This window comes from Hippocampus comes, unplaced genomic scaffold (assembly GCF_001891065.2).
Source record: "Hippocampus comes isolate QL1 unplaced genomic scaffold, H_comes_QL1_v1.1 scaffold319, whole genome shotgun sequence".
NCBI lineage: Eukaryota > Metazoa > Chordata > Actinopteri > Syngnathiformes > Syngnathidae > Hippocampus > Hippocampus comes.
Window position 1 is genome coordinate 935,734 of NW_017806090.1, and position 13,190 is coordinate 948,923.

A 13,190-nucleotide genomic window follows, 5' to 3' on the forward strand; every position below is an offset into this window, starting at 1 on the left:
TTAATTAAAATGTCACGCTGGCGGGGGCTTATTCCGTCGGTTTGCTGGGCCGACCGAACTGGGGGCGTCGGTCCGCCTGTAAAAGGTAATCAAGGAAGCGCTGTAATTATATTCTTCAGAGGACCATTTTTTTTTTTTTGCACAAGAGCTCGCAGGCACTTATTGGAAATTTGCATTTGTAATGACTCTTTTTTTCCCCACTGCGCTTGCTCTGTTGTGATTCGCAATAAACAAAACAAGTGTGCCATGCCAGAGCGCCTGCAGCAGGAAATCAATAGGGAATTGTGTCTTTTTAATCATCTGATACTTGGATCGGAGGGTGGAAGGGGGAAGAAGCGAAGGGATTCGCCGTTTCGACGTGTTGTTCGTCAGCAAAGTTGTTGACAAAAACATCGACCTGTGGCATTCTTCCAAGCGGGCATCTCATCGTCAACGTCGGAATTCAACTTCATGGTTTTCACATTCAAGTTTCTTTCCTTGACAACACAAACTAGCAACGCCAGCAATACTAATGTAAGTTGAGGGGTTCGTTGTTTTTGAACGGATGGCTCTACTTGACGAAACGACAAAAGGTGAGATGAATTCCGTTTGAACAAAGCCTGATTGACAGGAGGACGTCTGCACCACAGTACGATCGAGAACACGCTCTCCTCCGCAACTAAATCACTTCCTGCTTTTCCTTTCATCAACAGCCAATCAGAAGCTATCAACATGAAAACATGTCTAAGCAATTATTAAACAACAGAATGTAATTTAGGTCATCTTAACATGAAATAATTTGATGCTCAACCATAAAATGATAATAATTAATAATATAACATAAGCTTACACTGAAATAATTTGATGCTCAACCATAAAATGATAATAATTAATAATATAACATAAGCTTACACTAAGCTAGCATTAGCATGGTAAACAAGCTTTGTTGGTAGCATGACTTATTGGCAATAGAGTATTTCTGAAACACTAAACGTATCGTTTTCAAGTTCTATTTTTGGAAATATACAATGAATTTACAATAAAAAAGAAATGATTCACTTGTTAATGAGAAATGTCACTTGTCACTCTCAGCTGCCTGCGGCCGTGGAAATAGTGTCCTCCCTTTGAGGACACGGATCCAAATTAAAAAAAAATCTTTGTAGTCCGATTAATCAAAAATGGTTTGTAATCCGATTGTTCGAAGAAATAATGCTGATTAAAATGATCATTGCTAGCCATTCAAAATGATATCCAGTGATAAAAATGTCATATTTTGTGGATGAAATTATTATATATATTTTTTTAAATTCTAAAATATATATATTTAGTTTATAAATAATATTTCAAAAAAATATAGATTATTGTTTTTCTTCTCCTTTATTTTTAACTATCTCATTTAAAAAAAAAAAAGAGTCTGCAACTTTTCACACAGAACAGCAACAGTGGAATAAATTGGCTTTTGCAGACGGTGTTAAAGCGACTGCTTTGGGGCCACAGATCCTTTTGAAAGCTCCCGAGAGTAAGGCTTTAAAATCAATTCAGTCTGGTTGCCTCCAGCGAGGTCATCAGGTGGCGCTGTTCTTCCCTCACACGTTGATAATTCTTTGGGTTGCCAATAATAACACAGAACACCTCCTTTCCCTCACCCGTATGAATCACACCATGTATGAATCCCATCCTGTGGCATATTTAAAGTGTTACGTCATCTATAATGACATATTCAAATGGGGAAAAAGGGAGCTGGGTAGTAATGGTGACATAGGAGTCCAGCGGCACTAAATTGGCTTCTTGGGAAATGAACGGGAGTCTGGCGTGACGGATGAGGTCGCAAAGTGGGTCAGAAGCACAGGTCGCTCGGCTGCACAAGTGGGCCGGGACACCAAGGCGGAGGCTTTGTGTGCCGTAACAAATGACCCAGACTCTGCAGACTTAACGACTTTTACTCGACGCTTTTAACACTTCAACGAAACCTGCAGTAGGTGATTATCTCTCTCAATTGAAATACCGTAATACCGTTAATATATTCCAGCCCCCACCCCTTAAAAACATTTTTGTCATGTGTTTTTTAGTAAGGAAAATAAAACCTGTTGGACGTGACTCCGTAAGCTGCAGTAATTATAGTCATTTTTCTTACAGAGGATAAAGAATATATGCTAGTGAACATCGATTTTAATGTCTGTCTACATATATTGCTGCACCATTTGTGTTATAGCGTTATAACTGCCTTAAAGATGCTATTCGTTGGCCCGTCTGTACTGTTTCCCTTTATGCATGTATAACTGCTTTAAACAACAAAGTGTATGCAGGAAAAGTGGTTAAGATTGCACGACTGTCTGTGTCTTATGTGTTGTGCTGTATTATTTTGTTGTTTTTATGTTAACTGTTCTTTTGATGGCGGCGCGGGCACCCGCAGCGGCTCCTCTTGTCTTGTTGTCTGGTTGAGAGGGAAGAAATTTTATCTGTGCTGTATGTTGCACATACAGCGCATTTGACAATAAAGTTGTACTTGACTTGGCTTGATTAATCTATCAGAAGCGGCAAAGTTATGTGGCTGTTTAAAATACGCCATTTTGAATTCTCTTTGTTTTGTTTAGATTGATGATAAACCTCAACTGAGAGGCACCATAAGCAGTTTGAAGAGTCTTTTCTGAGGATTTGTTCATGAGCTGCTCGCCCCATCGCTGCTTACTGTGAAGTGAGCTGAGTTGAATTCACTGCCACCATCACGTGCCCATATCTCAATAAGGTTCCCTGAAATCAACGAAAAAGAAATACATTTTAATAATCAGTGGTATGATGGCTCGCATCTCGTGTTGTTTTTTTTTTTTGAGGAGCAAAAGTTGGAATTTCTTTAAAAAAAGCAATGAAAATCTCATTCTTCAAGTATCGCCTACTTTTTTTCAAAGGATAACAGCTTTTTTTCCTCAAGAAAAAAAAAAATTAAGAATCTAAAAAGAATTAAATGAACTTATTTCTCTCCCCCCAAAATGGCCTTTCTGAAATAAACACATACCTCATCAATACAATTTTAAAAAATAAAATTGACCCAAAAATGTAAACACCTAAAATAATCCCATTCAAATAGTAAAACAGGAAAATAAACACTAAAATCATCATTTAAAAAACAAAAGTATGAATAATGTAAAAATTCAAATAAGAGACCATGAAATGATAAAAGCAACCAAAATGAAAATATAAAATAATTGAGGACGTAAAAGAATGAAAACATATTTAATGCAAATGGACGACCATCCTTCAGGACCACCAAGACAATAATGCTGTATGGGGAAAGCATTCACCAAAGAAGCAGCCTTGGAAGACCTTGAGGAGGCCGTGTGAAGATGCGTGGGAATATCATCCGGCGGGGGTCAGAAGTCGAGCAGCTCGGCATGTGAATATTCATCACTTTCACCCTTAAACTGTGCCATGATTAATTGAGCCGGCGGTGTGATTCAAATATGAATGAGCTGCTTTCAAAGCCTAAACTCTCAGGGACGCCTCAGACTGTCCCACACGCTCATTTTCCATGCCTACCGCGTCTCCTCGCTCGCTGCTTTATCTCGCTCTACTTTTATGCAGGTAGCGGTGTGTGTGTGTGTGTGTGTGTGTGTGCGTGTGTGTGTGTGTGTGTGTGTTAGTGTGTGTGCGTGTGTGTGCGTGTGTGTGCGTGTGTGCGTGTGTGTGTGTGTGTGTGTGCGTCTACTTGTAAAAGTGTATATTTTGTTCACATTTCATCAAGTCAGAGCTTGCTTGTTTGGGTTGCTGCTCCGCATGAGTTAAAGTGGCAGCTGTTTGAAGGCTTATAATTATTACTGATGTTTATTTCGATTCGCCGCCACGCGATGATGATGTTTTGCATTATATATATTTGCATGAGGCTAGTGGACTTCAAATAAGGTTTGGTTGAACATTCTGGGGGTTGCGTATTATTATTATTGAAATGATTTATTCAATATTGAATTCTCTTGGGGGCGGGGTGCCACATTTACATTAAACTTCCACTGGGAGTGACATATAAACGGAATTAAGTAAGGATGCTTTGTCTTGTATTTGGAGGACTGTTTTTGTATGATAATGAAAACAACGGAATAGATGACTATCATTGTCGGGGAGAGGGAGGCCTGTTTATGGGAAAAAAGACTATTTTTCTAAAAACAAACAAAAATAAGCTTTTTGCTTAATAAAATATGTCACTTGTCTAATTTTTCGAACAGCGTCCCTGAATAGCTTCTTTTTTTGATTGTCCTGCTTGTGTGTGTTTGTTTTGTGCGTTTGTGTGTGTGTGTGAGAGAGAGAGAGAGAGAGAGAGAGAGAGAGAGAGAGAGAGAAAGCAGATGCAGACAAAAGAGTATGATGCATTAAAAGAAAACACTTTTAAAAGTCAAGCAAATCCAAGTGTATGCTCGAGAGAGTTTCTCAAAACAATATGAGATGGATAAAAAGGTGACTTTGCAGTATCTCAAGAGAATGCAGTCATTTTTAAAAGAATGTTCCTTTCTAAAACTAAAAAGATGTATTACTTCAAACCGGTGGAATGGTAGTTGACAGATTAGCACGTCCGCCTCATAGTGCAGAGGTCATGGGTTCGATTCCAAGGGCCGTCCTTCCTGTGTGCACTTTGCATGTTCTACCCGTGCCTGCATGGTTTTTATTTTTTCCACAAACATGCAGAGCAGCTTAATTGATCAATAAAAATATATTGGATTGGTCAGTCCACACACGTGGGTGGTATTTTTATATTTAAAAAAAAAACTTTGCTATTAAAAGTTTGTTTCTGAAAAAAAAAAACATGCAATGCTTTAAATGAAAATGTTTTTCCTTCTCTTTCTTCATGTTACCCTTCGACTCCCCCGGGAGGTCGACTGGCATCCCTGAACAGATTGTTATTTGAATTTTAGCTGTGTACTGTATGTAGGAGCCTAAGAGAACTTCCCCTTGATACCACACACACACATACACACACACACACACACACACGCACACACACACAGAGTATTCGCTCCAATTCCTGCCTGCAACGCACACTTGTAGCGTGTGTGCGTGTGTGTGTGTGTGTGTGTGTGTGTGTGTGTGTGTGGGTTTGATGGAGGGTCCACTCCAGTAGGGAAGCCGAGGGAAATGCATCACTCTAAATAAGAGTGCTTAGAGTTGGCAGCAAGGCTGGCAGGGCCCTCGTGAGGATTGTGGGCGGACAAATGCATCGCACACACGCAAACAGACACACACACACACACACACAGCGCAACCTTTGGCCGCTTTAAAGAGGATAATAAGTCAGAGGCGGCGCTGGATGTGGGCCCAGCAGGTGGTCCCCATCCTCAGAGCTGGTTGTGAGTCTTTTGGTCTTCCGCCATCATGGAGGAGTCAGTGAAGAGGGGAAGAATCTGTCGCTCTCTAACTGTGCTTATGGGTTGAGTTTTCTTTCTTTTGGTATTTTTGTCCGTGTGCGCAGTTAGAAATAGGTGTCTGCGCCGTTGTGGGCGTGAACGCAGCCAACTTGCTTCTTGTTTTTACATCTGAGGGCAAATGTGTTGTCTATGAAAATAGAACCCAAGGTGTCAACTTTTAAAAGATTGTTTATCTGTCGCTGACTCCATATGTGAAGATTAAAAAAAAAAAAAATCTGTCACTTTTACTTCATCTCTTGAAGGGATTTTTTTTTTGATCAAGTTGCAACGTTTATGGGTGACATTGATTGTGTAAAAGTTTAGGTAATTTATTTTTGGCTCATTCTTAACAATCACAAAACTCATCATTTGAACTGGGGTGTGTAGACTTTTTAGACCAACCGTAACAACCATCTGCCTATTTTTGCTGTTTTTTTAGGAGGATACATATATAGTAGAATAAATATATAGTGTTATGTTCAGTAGGATTCCATAAGGTGTTTCAAGCTCTTAATATTCATCCATTTTCTCCCACTAAACATACCAACACTCCTAAACAATCCAACCATCTATTATACGAACCGCTTTATCATCACGAGGATTGCGGGCATGCTGGCGCTTATCTTCGGGCAGTAAACAGGGTACATCCTGAACTGGTTGCCAGCTAATCACAGGGCACACATAGACAAACAACTATTCATGCTCACAATCAAACCGAGGGACATTTTAGGGAAGGGAGGAGGGACCTCCGAAACAATCGTCCATCCATTTTCTCCTACTTCTCACGCCACCGAACACAAATCCATCCATTTTCCTCCCCTTATCCTGCTCCTAAATGTCCGTCCATCTATTTTCTTCTACTTATCTGGCTTGAAAACATCCATCCTTGCTCTCAAACATCCATCCATTCAATGTCTACTTGTCTGCCCACATTCATCTGTCCATCCACATTTTTTTACTGATCGACTTCTACTCCTACGTACTTGGTGCAGGGGAAAGAAAAATGTCAGGAGGTTAACGGCGCCATGAAAAGTTCGGCGCATTCAGCAGGGGAGGTCCCGTTTCCCCCTGCCTGAGTTCTGCGTGTAGGGAAGCGCTGACCTTTTTCCACAGGCATTCCGGTGCTTCATCACTGTCTGGCCATGAAACGTTTTCACGCCAAGCCACCGGCCAAAGATAAAATGGACGTTTGTATCCCGAGATCGGAACCTCTCTGCTGACTTGGGCGACCTATCCCATTACATTGCTGGGTCAGCAGATAGCGGGACGTTCACCTTTGCTGCCACGTCTTGCCCGTTTGAGAGGGTAAGCCCAGTCAGCACGTTTTCACACGCATACACACACACACACACACACACACACACACACACACACACACACAAAACTTTTCTTTGTATGCACCCTACTGACTTTGACTGATCTCCCAATGCACTCTCATTGCAACAAAACAAACCCTGGCACCTTTGAACACGATTGATTTGGAATAATTACCCATCTCTATCCTCATCCTGGCACGACAGAAGATGTGCTGTCCATCTCGAGCCCGATTGATTTTGAATCGCCCACATTGCAACACACCTTATGGATTTTGAATGATGGTACCCCGACAGCCGGAGTTGGCAGATTTGGTGACCATGTGACGAGAAGGAGAGGATGGGGAGTCCAGGGTGATGCCCAGGTTGCAGATTTCAGGGGATGGAGAGATAAAGCTGTCCACCCAGAGTTGAAGATCACCAACGATACCACATGAGGAGCGTTTTCTTCTCGATTTTATTTCTTGAAAGTAGTCAACGAGAGAAGGGGGGAAAGCGGACAGGATCCAGTACTATCCGTCTTAGTGATTTTGATAATGTAGCAAAAACAACAAAACACATACTGTGACTTTTACTGATTTGGAATAATATGTCAACAATGGAACTGTTATGTTATGTTTCCAGAACAGGAGTGCATCCCAAAAACGCAGACCAAGAGGTTCGATTACAATAAATAAGGTCGCGAGACCGACAAAGTACAACTTAAAACACCGGTAACAACCCAGGGCAAGTAACGCTGAAAACAAAAAGAGCTTGCAAAATGCAAGAGGAATAGATCACGCAAAATCACTTGTCCCAAAAACAACAAGCAAAAGCCAACCAACAAACAAAACAAAAAAAAAAAAAACTCACAGAGGATAACAATACCAAACAAAAACAGAGTTAGCAAGAGAAACATACCAGAATACAAACAGGAATAGAAAAGAGATCGAGAAGGGTTCCGAAGATGAGCACTTGGATGAGAGACGTGAGCAATGTGAATATTCCGACAACCGGTGATGACTTGATCAGTCCCTTATGAAAGGCGGGAGTGATGACGCGATGGGTAACAGGTCCAGAACGGGAGGGCGCAGCCCCCCAATGCTGGAGCCCGACACATCAGCTTCATGACATGTTGAAACCTATTGATTTTGAATAGTACCTTGCCCTGCCCCCCCAACACACACACATACACACACTTAATTCGAAAGTTGATTCCTGTTGATTTGGAATGGTGTCACGTATCCACTATCCACTTTTGAACCCTATTGATTTTGCATTGATATCACACACACACACACACACACACACACGCACACACACACACACACACACACACACACACACACACACACACACACGACCACGCACTGAGAAAGTTAAACACTATTGATTTTGAATGACTCAGCAGAAACAATTAAACACACAATGGCTGTGGGTCCACTCTGATTGCAGCACAAAAATGATTTTGTCCTTTGTCATCTTTTTCATGGACATTTTCTTTTTTCTTCTTTCTTTATTTATTTAATTTTTTGTGCCGCACACACACACACCTCTCTCCTCTCTCACACACACTGGCATCTGACAAATGAGGAGGAAGGTCATTAAGAAATGTCATGGGCGTCATTACGAGACAGATAATCACAGCGTACCGCTTCCAAAGTCAAAAGTGCGTTGTTTTTTGTTTTTTTTTTTGTTTTGTTTTATTAATTCACATCATTAGGCCGCGATACAACACGGTGCGACTGACACAAGCATTAGTGTCTGATGCATTGCACTTTTTAATTAATTAACATGAAAGACAAATTGCCGTTTTAAGCCCACCTCAACATATGTGCTCTGTGAACATCAAAGGTAATTTAGTTTCACATTTCTTCTCCTTGTTTTAATGTCCTGGCTGGATAGTTGATCTGAGAGTGGCAACAGGCGGGACATAACCAGCCCCGTGATACCTGACTCTGGGCCCCCGTCCACCAACCTGCGCTCCTGACCTACTTTCCCGTCCTCATCCGTCACACTAGAATCGTCCCTCCATGATTCCCACTTATCGCTCCTGGCCTTTTTTTTTTTTCTTTTTATTACCAACCATCCACTCCGACATTTGAATATTTCATCACGGTGCCGTAGTGCTTTCAACACGGAATGTGATTTAACCGCCGTGGCGGTACACGCAAGTGACAGCGTGATTATTGCTGTCAAAAAGTGATGCATGGCCTATGCCGTAACACGGAGCGATGAGATGGAAGCAGGATGGCCCTCTCGACTCGTAAATTTGCCGCACAAGGAGAGAGGGGAGCCGGCGTTGGTTTTTCCCTTCTTTTCCAGACTGATTAGCAAATCAGGAGGACGGGCTAATTCCCTACATTAGTTGGAGGCCTAGCAAGTTTCCACTTCATATTTATGCAAACATCAAAGATAATTTTGAGTCTTCAAAGAAGCCACAGTCCTGTTTTTTTTTTTTTTTTTTGCATGGAATGCCAATCCTTCTTGTTTCTATTCGGTGCTCGAGCAATAAAAAAAATTTGATTCCTTTTTAAACATTTAGGGGATTATTGAATGTCAAAGCAAGAATCCATGTTTGCAAATGTGGGACAGTACCTTCAAATGTGATTTGCAGTGGAAATGCCAACCCTCTTGTTTCTTTTCTGATCTTGAGCAATGAAAAGAAAAATCATATTTAAACTTCTGAGGATTGTTATCCCATTTTAAAGAGAAGATAGACGCAGTATAACTAAAAAATAGTGGTAGTTTGGCTCAGTGTTGGGAAAGGGGAAGTGTTAACATGATGCTATGCTAACAATCAGATGACAATTAAGGGTTAAAGGTCTCTGGTAGCAGATGTTTTTGTTTTTGCCTTTGTTATGCAGCTGCAGCTGGGCTGTGAGAGTCGATCGATACTGGCGGATACGAGCCATGGGGAAGAGGGGGGGCAGCCCACCTCCCTTCACTGACCCCCGGGGGAGTCAATCACATGGTCACATGATCAATACTCAGCGTATTTCACCTTTATTACCTCTGCAGCAGCAGCAGTCACATGTTCCTCCTGCATTACGTGGCCGCTTTTTTTTTTTTTTTTTTTTTTAATGGATAGGCTTCTTCCTTAGATATTCAATGATCATTAAGTGCTTCAAAATTAATCCTTTTTTTTTTTTTTTTTACTTTCTTGATCCCAGAATAGAAACAAGTAGCTTTGGCCTTTTCACTGTGAATGGCACTTTACTCCACCTGTACCACTTGTTTAATAGACTCCTGTCAAAATGCCGAATAGAAACCGGGTGCTTTGGCCTTTCAAAACAAATGAGCAGCAGGTCGGACGCTCCCGATGAATAATTCGACAGTGGACAGGTCGCCACGGTTACCACCAGCCAAATGTGAGCAAGTAATCTTCTGAGAGATAGATTAATAGAGTCCAACTCACACCCCGGCGGGTGTTTTACCGCCATTGATGCGTCTGGGCCTGTAACAGCCTCAAAAGAGGAAAGGTGACAATGTTTCAATTGCCAAGAAAATGATTGCAAAATGAGAAGAGTGCTGACATGAAAAAAGATAGAGGACAGAGACTGGAAAGGGAAGAATATCAATATATTTTATCTTTTTTTTCCCCCACTGTTGGGGTGGCAAATAGGAAAAGACTGGAGGGGGCGGGAAAGTTTTAAATGTGATAGTTTCTTTTTTTCTTACTGCCAAAGCACCTGAATAGAAAACATGACAAGGACTGGAAGATAAGAAAAATCAATCCATTTTAAGAGTTGTATTTTTTTTTTTTTTTAGAATGATCAAGCGACACATAAAACCAAGAAAGCGACAGGGGAGGGAACGTGAATCAATACACTTGAAAAAGAAAAAAAAAACTTCTCAAGCAACAAATAGAGAAAAACAAGGCAGGCCATAAATATCAATGAAGATTTTTTTTTTTTTTTTTTTTACCACTTGGGTGACAAATACAAAACAGGACTGAGACTGGATGAAGAAAAAAAAAACATTAAATTTCATGATAAATTGTTTGACTGCTTGAGTTGCAATAAGAAAACAACACAGCAACCCAAAAACAGAAAACAATATATAAATGTGAAGATTTTTGGGGACGGGGGGGGCGTACCAGTTACAATTACAATCAATACGGAATACCAATCGATTCATTTTGAGCCTGCTTTTAAAAATAAAATATAATATTGGTGAGAGACTGTCAGAAGGAAAAAAATATATTCAAAAAGCATGCAACTCAAACAACTAACATTAAAACAGGACAGAGACTGGGAGAAAAGAAATTTGTTAAATTTGACAAATGTAAAATTAGATGTTTCCAGTAGAAACAGGAGAGAGGACAGCAAGAAGGGAACTCCATTTTTTTTTTTTTACCACTTGAGAAAAAAACAGGAGCGACTGCAAGGGGTGCGGTCAATTAACCTGAAGATTTTTTTTCTAAATCATTCAAGCACAAAAAAGTGAGTCCAATGAATAAAATCAATAAATCTGAAGAAGTTTTTAATTTGTTGTACCATTGAAGTGCCAAATAGTTGATGAGTCAGAATAAAAGAAAAATAACATGAAGATAATATCGTTTGTTTGATTTTTGCCACTCAAGCGCCAGATAGAAAACAGATTGGAGACTGCTCGAAAAAAAAAAAAAATTGAAGGTGACATTTATTTGTGCTGCCATTTAAATACCAAACACAAAGGAAGACAAGAAAACAGAAGAAAAAAAATCTCTGTGTTCCCTAAAAACATAGTGGCATAAACGTGACCTCCGTGCGATTGGTTTTTCTTTACCATTTGAGGATATGAGGTGAAACTTAAAAGGAGGTCAAATGGACCACCAGGACCACCCCCTTGCACGCGTGCAAGAAATGCTATTTTTTCAACCAGCCGACTCGTATTTTGCGACAGGATACACAACAACCTAACAAATGGAAAGAGTAAACGAAGTGGACAGTTGCTCCCGAGTGGAATATCCGGCAGGTTCCACCATTCTGGAGAAAATAAAAAGGTTCTTTTTCTGGGGAAAAAAAAAGGGGGTGCGTTTGACGTTCCAGCGCCGCAAAAGTGAAAAAATGGCCCAAGTTAGAATGCGGAAAGTCCTGGTGTTGCTTGTGCTTAGCACACTGACCACTTTAGAAAATTCTATATTTTTGTTCAAAAAAAGTTGTTGTTTTTTTCAAGACATAAAATCTGGATTTTTGTTTTCACTCTAAAATTGACCCATGCTTCGATCATATCACACCCCATGTATCAAGACATGAATCGAATCGTCTTTTATCGGAGAAATGCCCAACCCTGATTTGTTTGTGAGCATTTTTCTGCCCACTGGGGGCCAAGGCGCACACACACACACACACACACACACACACACACACACACACACACAAACACTAGAAGGAGCAGCACAATGGCCATTGAATACATTAAATCATGATGCAAGACTTACATTCTATCTAATGATTTCGATATTGTTTTCTCTACAGTACAATTCTAGGCTGAGCTATTTTACTTATTAAGAAAGCACAATAAACATACAAAAAAACATCAACACCAAATGATGTTTTCTGTAGGGCTGGAACAGATTAACAGCATTTCCATTCATTTCAGTGGAAAAAATAAATTTGAGATAAGAGTGATTTGATACAAGCGTTGTCACGAAACATATGGAATTTGTTACATTCAAAAATGTTCAAATGTGACTTCAAACATTGCGTGCACCGTTAACAATGGCTTTAATGGTGTGGTCCAGCCACGTTTTGGTCTTTTAATGAGCAAAAGGCACAGAGCGTGACGCAGCCATCGGGATTTAATTGACAAATAAGCCACAGTTTGCCTTGATCTGCACGCTTCAGATAAAGATGGCGGGCAAACGAAAAGGAAGATTAGCGCAGCCGAGCCTACAGGCCTGACGTTGGAACCTCGGCAGGTGTTTTGTGAGGGAAAACAGATTAGGAGTTCATGTCTGGTTTTGTTTAATCAGTTAATGAGTCGATCAGGTTCGACCACAGTGCCTGAATCTTAATGAGTTGCCTTATCCAGAAACCGTCAAACAATTTTCCAACTTCGTGGGGGCAGTTTGTTGAAGTTCCTCCACTGCACTTGTTTGAGGACAAGGAACGATGAGATGACTGGCTACTCGGGCCGTGAAGAGTGAAAATGTGCTTATAAATGACACCCAATGAAATGCACTGTAAAATACATATGCTGATAAACATTCATTATATGAATACACGAAGAAAACAGTGTTGAAAAAAAAATAAGCATGTTTTGTTTTGTTTTTTTTAATTAAAAGTCTTATATTTCTCCAAAATAAGTCATCTATTGAAAGTGCTCTATAAATACAGTTGAGTTGAGTTGAGTTGAGTTGAGTTACCCGAGCCGTTTTTCCTGACGAGGGTCGCGGGTGTCCTGGAGCCTATATCAGCTGACTTCAGCCAAATTGATTAAAATAATTCAATAATATCACAATGTAAGTATTTTATATATATATATATATATATATATATCAAATCTTTAACCTCACTTTGGCACGTGTTTTATATTTGCCTCAAAT